At 40.6% G+C, this 16277-nt stretch overlaps 1 protein-coding gene across 3 annotated transcripts in view; it reads right to left on the bottom strand.

Moving 5' to 3' along the window:
* Positions 1-16277, bottom strand: part of ATP9B (ATPase phospholipid transporting 9B (putative)) — a 190734-nt gene that overhangs the window by 86588 nt on the left and 87869 nt on the right. The window lies entirely within an intron of this gene.

Here is a 16277-nt window from a genome sequence, read left to right as displayed (position 1 = left end):
ACAATGGGGCTTACTCCCAGGAAAGTGTGGAGAGGATTGTAGGCTAAATCTCATGCTTTGCTTGGTGGGAAGGCTTGTTTGTGTCCATGATTGCTTGCACCATGGGGGGGGGGTTTGCTTGTGTCGGTGATTGCCTGCACCATCTCAATGGGGAGGGGGGAATTTGGCAAACACTCCCCAGATTTTTAGAGCAATCCCCTCTGTTGCTACCACACCTGTCCCTGTGTGAGTGAGAGAGAGAGAGAGAGAGAGAGCTCCACCTTGCTGCACGTGTTCTGGCTACAGAGATTTTTGGCCCCCCTTCCCCTCTTCAGCCTCTTTGCTGGCTCAGGGGTTCCAGGAGTGTTACTGTTCCTTTGCAAGGGGAACCGCTTCCAGGGTTCCAAGGCTATTTCCCTGCCTGGGCAAGGCAGAGCCTTTTTGCAGTGTTTTGGATTGTGCAGTGCTGTGCAGGGAAAAGGAGGCAAAGGTGTGTGTGACTTTCGGTTTCCCCACCCCATTCGCGATGGGACAAATCCGTAGATAAAAAACCCATGGATAAATAGGTTGCACCTGTAGTTCATTTCTTTAAGGGTGCAATACTAACCTCAGGTTGAGCCAGCGCCCAGGAGGGTTGCAAATGTGCTGTAAAGCATGTTTGTGCCTCCTCAGGAGTTGGCTGGGATGCACACCAGCCTGCGGAGGCTGTATCCAGTCTCCTTGCCAACTTAGGGAAGGAGGGTTGCGTCAGCTGAGCTCTGCCGATGCAGGGGGCTGGGATGGGCGGAGAGGAGATAGGAAGGAGGTGGGAGGGAGGTTTCTGGGGCGGGGGAAGGGAGGGCAGAGGGCAGTCCTAGGGAACAGGAGGCGGGGCTAGGACCCTGCTATTAGGCCAGATCCCAAACCTGTTCCCCAAACAGCACGAAGATGCTTCAAGCTGCTCCATTCTCCTTGGGCTTGTGCCACCTCCTGACATGGCACAAGCCTGAGGAGATCCATTGGGGCCGTGGTGGCTTACCTGGGGGTAAAGGGAAGAGTTTTCCCTTCCCTCTGATAGAGCCACTTCTGGCCCCAATCTTGCGCTGGATACAAGACAGGCCTCCTGGCCTGCCTGTTTCAGCACAAGATAGGATTGTGCTCCATGACAATTATTTTAAGACAAAAACCTAAGCCTATACAACTACACAACATAGTACAGGGATGCCAAATTAATTTCATACAGTGGGCCGTATAGCATTCATGGTGCCTGCTGAAGGCCAGAAGTAACGTCTTTAAGCAGGAAGTGATGTCATTAAACAGATTACCAAAATGTCATTAGACAATGTCATTAAACATTACCAAAAATTAGCATCTTTTCCCCCTTAGGAGCTTGTTAGCTGCAAATGACAGAAAATATGCAAATCTTGATCATATTTTCAAGCTATGAGAGCTCAGTTATCACACAGGTCACCCTTTTAGCAGCATGGTGTCTGATGGGGTGTCACTTTGGAGAGCACCTCTCACATGGCAAGATGCAAATGCCTCGGCAGAAGCAGTGCTGCTGAAAGGGTGGCCTACATGATAACTGGGCTCTCCCAGTGTATACGCAGCTTTGCCTTTTCTCAATCCTCTTGGTTTGCCTCTTCCCCAATATTGTTTCTTGCCTGCTGAGGCCTCCTTTCATCTCTTCCTCCTAGTGCTTAGTAGAAGTGGCACTGCTGAAAGAGCAGCACTGGGAGAGCCCAATTATAAAAAAACATTACCCTTTCAGCAATGACACCTCAGCACAGCTGAAAGGGTGGCCTGTATGATAACTGGGTTCTCCCAGTGCTACCCTTTCAGCAGTGCTGCTTCTACCAATGCATCACTTTGCAGCTCAGTAGCTGGTGGTGGTGCTGGGAGAACCCAACTACCATGAGGGCTGGATAAAGAGCTTCAAGGGCCTTATGTCTGACACCCCTGACATAGTATGTCATACAGGTTGAGTCTTGCTGTCCAAAAGGGTTCCGTTCACGTTAAAAAATCACGTTAAAGGAAATCCATTTAAAAACATCCCTTTGCTCAGTGATTTAAAAACAGCCTTGCTGTCTTTTGTAATGTAGGACAGAGGCATCAGGCAAGCAACCATTGTCTCTTCAGATGCTTAGAAAGGCTTCACTCTGAGGCAGTGACCCCTCCCTTTACCATGAGCACAGCTCCAGGAAAGAATACAAAGAGGAGGTGATAATCATTGCCTTGGAGTAAAGCTGTTCTAAGCACCTGGAGAGAGAGTGAGTGATGGATTGTCTGCCAGCTGCCCTCTCCTGCCTTAACAAGGCTATTGTTAAACAACTTTTTTCCTTTAATTTAAAGGACACTTGTTATCATACTGAGATAAAACTGTGGATGAAAAATCCGTGGATAATTAGGTTATATCTGTATATAGCTAGGTGATATGTGTATTCATTTATATGGTACATTTAAAACACATAGGAACCTGCAAGAAATGGGGGGGGGGGTCTCCACTATTCCTTTCTTTAACCAGTAACAAAACTGAAATACAAAACTATACAAACCCCAAAACAAAACTGAAATACCTGTGAAATTCTGAAATGCACAAGTGTCCAACTCTATGGTACAGCCTACTAGAAGATGGCCATCAGAAACACACACATATTCATAGTTCATCCTTCTGAAGGCCTTCACATAGGGATGGAGACAGTGATGGAGAAATGGATTGGCATTTCAGGAGAACTGCATTCCAGCATGAAAAACATGAGAGATAAAGCCTGATCGATACAGGCAAAATGTAATTTAGACCCGACTGAGAATCTTGGTACCTGGAGTCATGAAAAGTACACAGAAGAGACTGCAGTATGCATTCCAGAAAGCAGCAATTTCTCTGTTGGCAGTAAGACCTACTACAGAAACACTCCCAATGGGTATGTGTGTGCGCGTGTGTGTAAGTCAAACAAGAAACTTGTCTGTGGATGACATAGTATCTAAGCTTTGAAGCATTTGCCTGCTGAACAGCAACTTACTTTTGAGGAAGTCTTCTGTAAGTTATATTTTCTTCTTCAAGGACTGAGTCAGTATGATAAATGACCATTACTGCCAACATCAGGTACATTCTTGAGGAGTTTGCCAAATGTATCATGTTTGCAGTCTGTCAAATGTATCACCATAAGCTTTTGATTTGATAAACTTTTGAACAGCCTTCTCTAATGTCCTGCTCCATCTACTTGGAACTCAATATACATTCAATGAAATATCTCTAGGTCTTATCCATAGAAAGAAAGTTCATTTGCACAAGGTTGAAGAAAAACTGAACCTTGCATTCAGCCTCTACATTCTTCGAGTAACTAAGGTCAAGAGATTGTAGCTATCCTCCAAGGGGCATCAGCAACACTACTGAAAGTATAGGAATCTACAGTCAGGGCCTGATTCTGTGAATTAGTCTATGCCAAGCCCATGTCCCATGACCACCTTATATGACCTGCCAGTGTACCCAGTTTGAGGCACACTTTAATAAGATACATTTCTCCAGTAAAAAAAGGCAAGCACATAAAAAAGTTCCAAATATTCCTGCAACATAGATTTTCTCATTTTAGTAGTCATGCTGAGGAGCACACACACTTTATAATGAAGTTAGGGGCATTTCTTTTTAATGTTAATAGAGTTCACAGTTATAGTACATACACTTTTTAATATTACCAATGAACTATTGTATCAGTAAAATTATAGAAAACACATAATAAAACTAAATTTTTGATCATCAACTATCTACTCCAGAATTAAACACAAGATATTTCTTTGGTTTCCTTTCAAAATAAGTATGACAATGATAGGAAAATGGGTTGATAATGAGTAGAATTTAATATATTGTAAAAGACTATTTATGCCCTTGCAATACTTTATAGCACATATTATCTCTCTCATCTTCCTGTCAGTCCAACAATAGCTCATGGCAGGCAAATGATTATACTATTAAACTTATAAGGCTTACTTTTTTATTGATTCTTTATAATACCTTTATAAGGATTAGCACAGAGTTTTGTTTTTTGTGTAAGCCAGAAGCTGCATCTTTCAACACAATCTTTATTTCAGTCTTAACTCACAGGAATTGTTTCACATGTGTATAAAAAAAACCCTTTTCCTCTGATGGAAAAAGTGGAGTTCTAGAAATGTAGAATAAACCTAATTCAGAAGTACACTTAAAATATAGAATCTAGAAGTGCTGATTAGTACTAAAATCACCCAAACCAGTAAAGTAATTCTATTTTTTATTTTGTTAATAAAACAAAAAACATTCAACATAAAATCTCTGTACTAATGGTACTAATGGTCCTCAGTACAAAGTGAAATCTGTCTTGTACTCAGCAAAGGGTAAACTATTTAAGGGCCCAATCCTAACCAATTTTCCAGCACTGATACAGCACCAAGGTAAGGGAACAAACACTCCCTTAACTTGAAGAGGCCTCCGTGACTGCCCCCTCACCACAGGATGTAGCGCATCCCTATCAGCATAGTCACATCAGTGCTGGAAAGGACTGGGCCGTAAGCCCTAAGCCTGCATAAAACCTCTTGCACCATTACAAGCTGTAGACTTTGGGTCTACTTTTTTTAAAAAAAATCATACCACATCTCTCCCCTGCCCCTTTTTTAACAGCCAACCTGAAGATGGGTTGTAGCCTAACATGAGTAGATAAAAGCTCGTGCAACTGACTTTGGCTGCAGCTCCTTGACCCCTTCCTGCCAAATCTCTGCTACAAGACCATAGAGACCCCTCCCGCCCCAATCTGTTCCTGAAAGACAGGGAGACATGACTGTATGAGGCACAGCGGGCTGCAAGGGCAAGGAAAGACTGGTAAAAATTGTACATCCTTAGCAATCCAGGGTTTCCCAAAGTGTGGGTCTTGGCCCACTCGTGTGTTGCAAGTCTATGTGTGGTAGGACCCTCCCACCTGCCATGGTAGTGTTTGGCCCCAAATTGGAGACATTTCGGAAAGAGGATACTGGCCCAGCAATGCTGCTAGCAGGAATGACTTACCAGGCACCCCTAGAGGCCTCTACCAGATCATGCAGAACTGGCAACCCACTCTATTGTCCTCCGCAGGCTTCAAAATGGCCCAAAGAAGCAACCAAAAGTTAGTTCTAGTTTTTGGAGAGAACTTCTGGTTTGAACAGAAGTAGCTTTTAGACACTTCTGTGGGCCATTCTAAGGCCCATGGAGTCCAAAAGAGTGGGTTGCCTGCCTGGTGCAACCGGAAGAGGTACCCAGTAAGTCATTCTGGCCAGCAGTACTGCAAACCACTGCAGAGGTGGGTTGCAGCGCTGAAAAGATTGGAAACCGCTGTCTTAATTCAAGAAGAATTTAGGATACAACTCACCATTCATAATAATGCTCAATTACTTAAGCGCTTTCTAAAAAGCCACAGTATTAAGATCAACAATAACAAAGATTTGCTTATAAGCTTATAATTTAAACAGAAAGCCAAATAAAGGCAAAGAAAGGAAGGTGGGGAGTAAGTAGTGACAGATGAAGAGAGACATTCATTCAAAATCATAGCAAATTAGGGAATCCTGATAGAATAAATATGTCTTGAAACACTTCTTAGAGTGGAAAAGACTGAATTAAATGAACGTCTGGAGGCAGTGAATTCCAAATATAAGTGCTACCAAAGAAATGATGAAGTCGAGACCTTGAAAGCTTGCTTACTACTTTGTCATAGTTTAATAGGTCCTAACAGAGAAATAACCATATTATAGATTTTATTTTAGGATGTGTCAAAAACTGTTTGCTAAAAAGTTGTTCAAGACACATATCCAATCCAATCCATATAATTTCAAATAATGGTGATAATGTAGGTGCTTTAGACCCAACTCCCATCCAACTTTCCAGCACTGACATAGCTGTGCCAATGGGGCATGTGCTGCATCCTGCATTTCAGTGACAGTCATGGAAACCACTTAAAGGTAAGGGAGTGTTTGTTCCTTTACCTTGAAGCTGCATTGCCCTTACCATGGTGCTGGAAAGTTGGTTAGGATCGAGCTCTTAATCCCCTAAATCAGCTGTTCCAAAATTTTCAGGAAGAGTACGAGTAAAGAGTAGTTAGTTAACACAGGGCGCAATCCTAAACCCTTATGTCAGTGCTTTCCAGCACTGACATAAGGGCAATGCAGCTCTGAGGTAAGGGAACAAACATTCCCTTACTTTGAGGAGGCCTCCGTGAGTGACACCCAACTGCAGGATGCAGCACACGTCCCATTGGCACCATTATGCCAGTGCTGGAAAGCACTGACATAAGGGGTTAGGATTGCGCCCACAGTGCATCACTCTACTAGTAACTCTGTAGCTTAAATTAAAGTAAATTTGCAATTGTGAAAATATACCGTACTTCTCCCAAAACTGACTCCAATATCTCCATTCTTGCTCTACAATGAATTCCGTAAGTTATAGCAACATATAAAAAAATAAGAATCATAAATCATGTGGCATCAGAAAATCAGATTAAATATCACTTGCCTTGGCAGTCTTTATTGGTATATACAAAATTGCTCACTGCTTAAACTATTGTTAATATCTTTTTGGTTTGCAAAGGGTTGTTGATAAGCAGCTTTCAGTCTGAATGGCAGCAATATTTTTAATTGCTAATTAACTTTATTAGAAATAGTCATAGAACAAAGATTGATCTGATTAAGCCAAAATGCTTCTCTCACTGAAATTCAGTCCCGAGTTTTCTTCTAAACACAAAGTGTAAGAGTAAGCTAACCAGCTTCCATATTGGCAACTAAACTCAGAATAGCTGTGACCACTTTCATCACATACTTATATAAAAATATGTAAATATACTTTGACAATTCAAAATCTGATAGATATATGAAACTTATTCATATATTTATATTTTAAATAAAAACGTTCCAAATTATCTCCTTACTTTCTTAGATAATCTGACTAATTCCTATAATCACCTGAGCACTTTTGACTACATAAGCCTGCAACCATAAGGAGAAAAGTTACTGTTAGCAGGCTGTTTATATCCTCCTGAACCTGACTGTGGTAGCCTTTATAAAATGACAGATGAGTTCATGGTTTAATACAGGGGTCTCCAAACCCCGGCCCGGGGGCAAGATGCGGCCCGTAGCAAGCCTCTTTCCGGCCCACAGCCAACCTCTTGTCCCCTGAAAGCCTCTGGCCCACTCAACTGAACATAACCAGAACCGTGCTCTGATTGTGTCTGGAGGGTGTTCTGAGGGCCAGAGAGGCTGAGTGAATGAGCCCATTCATTCATTCATTCATTCATTCACTCATCTAAGTTCTATTTCTAATTTATTTATTTAAATTTTATATATAAATTTTTTTTTCGGTCCTCAACACCACGCCAGATATTTGATGTGGCCCTCTGGTCAAAAAGTTTGGAGACCCCTGGTTTAATACACAAGAGAAAACAAGTGTTGAAAAGAGGCATAAGTATTCCCCACTTATATCTGAGTGGTAGAATCAATGAAGAGCCAGAGATATGAGGAATACCTTTCAATGCTACAATCTGAAAGTAACTTACAGCTCAATCCAAACCAACTTTCCAGTGACAATGCAGCTGTGCCAACTTCACTGTGGCTGTATCAGCACTGGAAAGTTGGTTAGGATGGGCTGATGTTCTATAACTATAAAATTGAAATGGACAAGAACAGTGTGTGAACAACCCATAATGACAAGCATCTTTATAAACCAAAAAACACATTTCTTACTGCACAATTGTTAAAGTACCATGTCTGCACAAGGCACAGGACAATAAAAAGACCTGCAGTTGAAGAATTGTTTTACTAAGGCAACCTTATCCTGTTAATTTCCCTTTAGGGTAATTAACATCTATGTATGACCTTTAGCTTTGACAGTTTCCAATCTTATCCAATGAACTAAGTTTTAAGAAATATCTATCCAAATAAGATTGATTACTGATTCATGCATTATGAAGAGCACAATTCAATGCCATTTTTAAAGCTGGAATTACATCCCATAATAAGCTGATTAGACTACAAATGAGATATTATGCACATAAGCATCACACTATAATAATGTTGATGCTGCCATATCTACATTATTCTAAAATTTAAAAACACACAAATATATCATTTTAGACGGAAACTGAACCTTGCAAAAACTATTTGTTTATAACATTTGGAATTAAAAGCATATTAAATGGATTCATTAGAAAATTCTTCTCTTAGCCTTGTGTTTTTCCCAACAGTGTCGACATCCTTAGGCTACAGAACAATTTTTATAATTGATGCAATAAATCACAAAGTGTTGACTCAAAGCTAAGAAAAATTGTTGCCCAAGTGATTAAATACGAAACAAAATAAATCCTTCTCTAAATTATGAGGTATCTATAAACTTTTAGCTTACCCAGGTATGGGTATGCAACTAAAGAATGGTAGGCTTCTATTTGAAATCATTATTTACTTAGATGGTTTTTCATTCAGTACGTGCTGTGGATACTCTTCTTGCAGCTTTCCACCCCATAACATAGACCTTAATAGGCATATCTGTGAAGCTTTGCTTCATTGTAAGGGAAATGGCCAGTCCAGTGAAGGGGAAAAAAGACCATTGTGCAGTACATATCGTACCACAACAGAAGTTCTTTCTGGGCCTTTTAAAATGACAGCATGGATGCATACTCTGGTAGTACTTGTCCCTTTACTACTGATATGGTTGCACTTATAGATATGAAAGTTAAAGGGCTTCAGGTTGAACACTTTGGTCACATTACAGGAAGCATAAGAAGAAAAACAAGTCCTTCGTAGTTGATCAGCATTTAAGCACTGCTCCCTAGGCAGTTATATGGAATGTAGTTCTGCTGTGAAACAATTTAGTGTACATTCAAGAGCACAAAGGCCTTGCTCTATGTTCCTCCTCCCTTTGAAGCTCGATTGGCAGGACATGTGACAGGGCCTTTTCAGTTGCAGTTTCCAGCTTGCAGGTCTTCCTCCCCTTGAGATCCCAATGGCTCCATCATTGTCAAGTTCTTGCTACTAATCAAAACATTGTTTATTTAGGCAGGTACTTCAGGTAATGCTGCCTGCACCCAGCTGATTTTTTAAAAACTTCAATTGGTTAAAGTTCTCAAATATTGTCTGAATTGTTCTGGTGTGATTGTTTGCTTCATTTTTTTAAACTGATTGCTGTATTTTTTTTCCTAGCTATTCTAATACACTTCCTCAAAGGGTACCGCCTTTGGTGCCAGAAGGGGGACATAAAACACAAGTAAGTTTCAAAATGTAGTACAGGTTGAGTCTTGGCCTCCCTGGATGCTGAAAATCATGTTAAATGAAATCCATTTAAAAAACAATGTCCCTTTGCCCAGGGTTTAAAAATAGCCTCTTTACCACTGTAATGCAGAAAAGTGGCAGTAAGCAAGCAGGCAGGCAGAAGATCACTCACTCACTCTCTCTAGGAACTTAGAAAGGCTTCTCTTGGAGGCAAGGGACCCGTCCCTTCAGGCACTGGAAAGAATGCAAAGAGAATACAAAGTATTCTCACTTTGCATTCTTTCCCCTACTCCTGAAGGAGTCGCTTGCCTTCAAGTGAAGCTGTTCCAAGTGCCTGGAGAAAGAATGACTGATAGCCTGCTAAGCAAGGCTGTTTTAAAGCGACTTTAAAAGGAACTCTTTTCCTTTAATTGAAAGGGCACTTTGAGATAAAACCTCAGGTAAAAAGTCAGTGGATAATTAGATTATACCTGTACTGAATTTCAAGAAGTTAATCTAAAAAAATCTTGTTCAAACACTGAATAATTCAATAAATTCTGAAAAAATTAAGTGATCAAATTCCATTGACTGGTAGTTGACACTTCTGCCCCTTGATAAAGCAAAAATGCTAAATAAAACTGGTCAAAATTCTCAAATGTACATGCTTTTAACTTTTAGCATAACTAATTTTTCACTAAATAGTTATTAGGGGAACCAATAATTTTGCATGCTGCTCACTGATTTTGCTATTGAGTTATCAGAATGTATCCAGATACCCTTCATATCTTCCACAGCTCATCCTGCACATACCGCTCTGTGCATGAGAATTTCTTGCTGCTGTCTCTCCCCATCAGCAACCTTCCCACAAACAGTGCTTGCAGAAGGGCTATATGCACCTAATCGGATATGAAAGGGATAGACTATATAAATCCCTTAGCATTTGATATCATGTATAAATAAATGCTATTTTACATTTTAATATTGATGCTATGGGAATTCAAAGCAACCAGACTTTCCTTTATATAATATTGGACAACTTACTGTACATATTCTTTGGACACAAAATTGCCCCTTTCACCTAAGGTCTCCACCTCTGTGTTGGTGTTTCCCTACATACAAGGAATTGCAGCAATGAACTGAGAACGAGTCTCTTTTTATACACTAAATTAAATAAATTATACTAATTTATACATTGTATAGACTTATATATCCAATAAATACTTGATGTCTACCTTATTGGTTTCAGCTAAGCTAAATGAAACTACACATTTTAAAGTATCACAATGTTTACTAGTTTAAACTTTCTCCCCAAAACTATGATACATCCCAGATGTTCTAATTATGATTGTTTTTTCAGCATTTAACATTTTGCCTCTTTACTGCTGCCTGAAATTATAAGTTTATTTATGTTCACATTTCAGCTGAAGAAACACAACTTTTAATTGTTAGCAGATGTAATATCAAAGTATGCTGATTATGTAAATGAAGGCGGGGTATGTGTTGTCATAATCCTAAAAGCTATATCACAACTTGTCTATGCGCTACTAATTTACTTGTTTGTTTGTTCCATTTAATCCTTTGTTGATGGCACTCTGGAGCAACACTTTAAAAATATTTTTAGAATAGCTGTTAAAATGCAAAGCAACTACATTTTTAACCCTTCTGACCCAAGTTTCTTTATTTTCTTCTTCATACAGATTTGCTTGATATAAACCCAATTCTAAATAGTTAGCAATACTACAGTTCTCAGGAAGTCATATAATGACAAAAATCAATAACGCATACCTTAGTTACTATTACCTATTGTTCAACAATTTCAATGTGGAAGACTTTAAAACAAAATTACTTTTGACCTCAAATTTATTCTTTCCTGTATGTTTTAATTTCACATCAATGTATCAAAAAGGGAAACCAATTGTATGCAGCATAAATGTGCTGGTTGTGTTTTGCTCTATTTTAAAATGCAGTTACTAGAATTCAAATAATAACAGGGCATTCTAATTCACATAATGGCACATATCACCTGTCTCTTTGTCAATGACACATTTAAAAGCATCTTTTTATTAGAAACACAAATCAATACACTCAAGGGATTGCAATAAGTACCTCAGGCAATTTGTATTATCATTTCCTTCTTTACATTCTAAGTAACTTATTGTTATGAATGGCATGAAAATGGCAACCTGTCACAATTGATTTTTTTTAAACTAGGACTTTTTTGTCTTTTTTGATACAATTAAGTTTCTTCTTACTAAATAAAAGCCTAGTTTATAAAAGGCAATCTCAAGTTTCATCTCATGATAAGAGAAATGTCTTTTTAATAGCTCTTAAAAAGATTATTGCCTAAGATTAACAGCTATCTGGATAGTTTTGTATGGAAGAACCTCATAATGCAGACATATTCTTTATTAATTCATGGTAACAGCATTTTGAATACAAGACATAATGCCCTTCCCCCAGACAATAATAATAATAATAATAATAATAATAATAATAATAATAATAATAGTAATAGGTAGTTCAATATTTTCAAGAATCCCATGGAACCCGAAGAAAGGAAAAACACAAAATAAGTTAAAATGATGCATTTCTCTGGAGCATTATCTAGCAGAGAGTATAAGTTTTCAAAATGTCATACAGGGACAGGATGACATTAGGTTTCAAAGTTATGGGAATAAACGTAACTTAAACTGAATGCAAATAATTAGGTTGCAATTGCAGTAATTCCACTATCAGCTACTCCAAAATAATCTGATCTAATTTGTGCCTGTGAATCTGAGATAAAAAAAGACCATTGCTAGAGCTGTTTTGAAGTAAGCCATCATGTTCAGTAAGACGTAAGCCATCATGTTCAGTTCAGCTCCAATCCTGAGCTATCCAGGGCCCTGAGGAGTTACACCAAAATGGCTGCTGCTGCAACCAATGGCCACCAGGCAGCTGCCGCCGGCTCCTGAGGGGAGGGGATATTCATCCCCTTCCCTGGGTAAGGGAGAAGACCCCGCAATGGGGCTACAATTTAGCCAGTGTAAAGGAGTCCCATGTTCGGCTGGGAGGCCTGACACAAGGTTCTGGATCTAGCAGAGCAGAAATTTTTATTCGTGAACTTCTTTGATGCCAAATCCCCCAACCATTAACTCTCAAATTAAAAACTTTCTGAGCTCCACAGCACTAGTCATAACTGACCAGCCTCCCATATCTATATACACAGTGCTTTTTTCCCACTTGTTCAGATCCTACAACTCACTGTACTGTTTCTTTACCCTACAGACCCAACTTGGGTTTCAAACCATTGGTTGCAGCTCTGCCCTGAAGAGTGACAGGCAGCAAGCCCACAACTGGATAGAGCATTCCAAGTGAGGTCTGTTATTGTTTCCTGGGATGTGCTCTATGTTTCTGTTAACAGATGCCAACGTTTCAATAACTTTTGTTGTAGTTGCATAACACTGCTAGCTCACGCCCAGCTTTTGGTTCACTATGGGCACAATCCTAACCAAGTCTTACTCAAAAGTAAGTCTTGTTTAATGGGGCTTACTCTCAGGAAAGTGTGGTTAGGATTACAGTCTATGACACCTAAATCTTTTTCACATAAGCTGCTGCCAAACTGTTTTCCCCATACTGTACTTGTACCTCTAACGGTTTTGTCTTTGTTTGTGCTTATGTTCACCTTTACATTAGTCTTGGTTAAAATAATACCATATCTTTTGGTATAGGCCCCAATTATCAATCCTGTCGAGGTCACTCTGAATCTTTCCAGGATGTTAGATATACCCCACCCCTGCTTTGTGTTATCTGCAAATTTGATAAGCATTCCTTCTACCCTCTCATCCAGGTCATTTATAAAAATATTGACCATCACAGGCCCTGTAGCATCCACTCAATACCTCTTTCCAGGATGACACATAACTATTCATTAGCACTCATCCAGAGCTAATTCAACCATCTTTAAACAACCCCCCCTTTTCAGTAGTACAGGTGTGCATTGCTTAACCTTCTTCGTAAGGATGGTGAGTACAACAAAGAGACTGTTAATAAGGCAATCTAGCCTCCAGTACCCTGTGCAGCAAGTGTAGGTTTACACAACAAAGAAGGGGCTCTAAATGAGGCAATTAGGTTTCCCATAGCCTGCAGCAGAGTGTCTGTTAACATAGCAAAAAAGAGGCTCTTAGTGCAAAGAAGAGGCTCTTAATGATGCAATGTGTCTCAAGAAGTCTAAGCAGTGTCTGTTTACACAACAAAGGGCACAATCCTTTCCAGCACTGGCATAGCAGTGCCAATTGGGAGTCACTCATGGAGGCCTCCTCAAAGTAAGGGAATGTTTGTTCCCTTACCTCAGAGCTGCATTGCCCTTATGTCAGTGATGGAAAGCACTGACATAAGGGGTTAGGATTGCGCCCAAAGACACCAGATTGGGCTGAATTTTCTAACAACAATCTAATCATATAAAGATGGGGATAAGTTACTTCAGTGATGCACACCTGTACCATCCAGCCCACATCTGATTCACAAGGTAAACTCGGCCAAATGCTTTACTGAAATCTAGATACATTGTGTCCTCACCATGTCAATAACCTACTCATCAAAAAAAGGAGATGAGATTAGCTTAGTATGACTTGTTTCTGACAAACCCATTTTACAAGCACTCACAGACATTCCACTTAATATATTCCAGGATCTTTCTAGGTTTTCACATCAAACTGACTGATCTGTATTTTCCCAGAGTTTCCTTTTTCCTTTTTTTTTTTAAAGACAGGAATTCCATTTGCACATTTCCAGTCCAAGCACTTTATTCCGTTCCCCAGGAATTATCAGAGATTACAGACAGTGAACTCAGAGATCACACCCTCAAGCTCCTTCAGTTCTCTGAAATGTAGCCCATTTGGTCCTGGAGACTTCAGTTCATTTAAAGTAATTAGATGTTCCCTTGTCATCTCTTTACCTACCTTGAGCCATGATGGTCCCCCACTGTCACGGAAGTGGTTACTTATTTGGGTTTTTATTTAAAATGTGACTATGGCAGTATTGAGAAATGAGTGCTATTATCTGTTGAAAATACTCTGTCTGAGTAAGGGGTTAATATGCCTTTAAATCCTGAGTAAAAGATTAAGCCAGTCTCTGTAGAGACCTTGAGAGTAGGTAGATAAAAACGTAGAAAGGAGAAAAGATATACATGTGTGATGATTTAAAACTGGCAGATGCTGCTCTGTATGTGATATGAAATTGGAATAGTTAACTTCACAGGGTGTAATTAATTCAGCAGAATTAGGTGTAACTGATTGGTTCTGATCCCTTATAGATTAAGGAGATTTTGCTATAACAAGAGGTCAGTTTGGACATTCAAGGCAGACCCAGGTCTTTGGGACTACACCCCTTGTGGTTCTTAAATCAACTTGGCAACTGCCAGGAAGCACTCTGTTCAAATGGATGTCTGCCATCACTGATAATTGGATGATTAGTTTTAATCTTCAAAGTGGAACAGATAGAACTAGAATATGTTTTCTTTGTGTTATCTTGTATGCTGACTCCTTAGAAACACCCTAAAAGAGCTCTCTTTTCATCAATGGGAGTGGTGTTCCCCTGTTGGAGGTGTTTTGCCTTGCTTTTTTGAATAAACTTTTCTTCTACTTTGAATTAGCCTGTATGTATATTCATGGCTGACATTTGCTCAAATAATGCACAGCACAATCCTAACCTCTGGGTTAGGCTGGCACAAGTCACTTGTGCCAACCTGGGGGCACTGCGAACATGCCGTAAGGCACATATACACCAACTTTAGAGTCAGGGAGGCCAGCGCAAGGAGTTCTACTGGCCTCCCCACGCTGGATCCAGGCCTGGCAGGATACGTTTGCATTGGCTGAGCTCAGCCAGTGCAGGGGTTGGAGGGAGGGCATGGGGAGAGATGGCGTTTCGGGGCAGGAAGTTGGCAGGCAGGGAGCGGGAGATGGGGTCAGGATCCTGTGGTTATGCTGGATCCTGACCCCATTCTGGGTGGCACAGAGCAGCCTCTGGCTGCTCCATTCTACTCAGATTTGCACCACCTTCTGAGCTGGCTCAGATCCGAGTAGACCCACTGGGCCCAGTGCAGCAGGACACGAGGTAAGGGGAAAGGTTTCCCCTTAGCTCGGGTTGTGCTGCTTCTGGCCCCAAACTTGCACTGGATGCAGCACAGGCCCGCCAGCTGGCCTGCTCCAGCGTAAGTTAGGATTGTGTCCTTAAATAAGTAAAGTGGCAGTGTCTTCACACTTGCATGCTCAGCATTGGTGGGGTGCAGCTGGGGAGAAGGCTTGCCTGTTTTTCGTTCGACTTGAAGGTGCGCGGACGATTCTGGGGGCTGCTGGATTGGGTTGTTAAGATGAGCAACTGGCTATCAGCCCCACTGTGCGTGTTATACTGGAGTTGGTTACTGAGACAAGCAATTAGCTGTATGCCCTTTTGAGTGTATTAATCCATTTTCGCCCGGCCCACAGGTGTACACATTTGGTCCCAGTTGCATATATGTAATGTTAAGTAGAAATGGCTTAAGCCTTAAGGTGTGGGAGGCGGGAAAAAAAACCCACATCCACAAGGTGGCAACAACCCCCACCTTCACACTCACCCCATTAGTGCAACTGATATGTTGAGCCATCTTTCTCTTGAGGGAGTCTTGAGTACCTTATTGATTATTTATACTTATTTCAGTATAAGTTTTAAAAATGCTGAAAAAACTAGTGCTACAAGATTCTTAGTTGCTGTTTCTGCAACTGCAAATAAAAAGTCACAAGTCCTCTTTCTGAACCCACAGCACACTGAAAACTGCATTACAAACTTCTCAAGTTTTAAGCAGCCCAGATTTATGAACTGCTCAAAATAAGTATGAGCAAATAAAGTACAGGCGTGTGCCGCTTAACAGCTGTTCACTTAACGGACCGCAGGTATGATGGTGGTCAAAGCACAATAAAGAGGCTCTTAAGGAGGCAATCCTGACTCCCACAGCTTGCAGCTGAGTATCTGTTTACACAACAGAGAGGCTCTTAATGCAAAGAAGAGGTAATCAGTCTCCAGTAGCCTGTGCAGTCAGCTAGTGTCTGGCAGGGAGTGTCTGTTTACACAACAAG

Source organism: Tiliqua scincoides, chromosome 4 (genome assembly GCF_035046505.1).
Source record: "Tiliqua scincoides isolate rTilSci1 chromosome 4, rTilSci1.hap2, whole genome shotgun sequence".
In the NCBI taxonomy this organism is placed as follows: domain Eukaryota; kingdom Metazoa; phylum Chordata; class Lepidosauria; order Squamata; family Scincidae; genus Tiliqua; species Tiliqua scincoides.
Note: the sequence above shows the minus strand (reverse complement) of the source record. Positions and strands in the feature narration are given on the sequence as shown.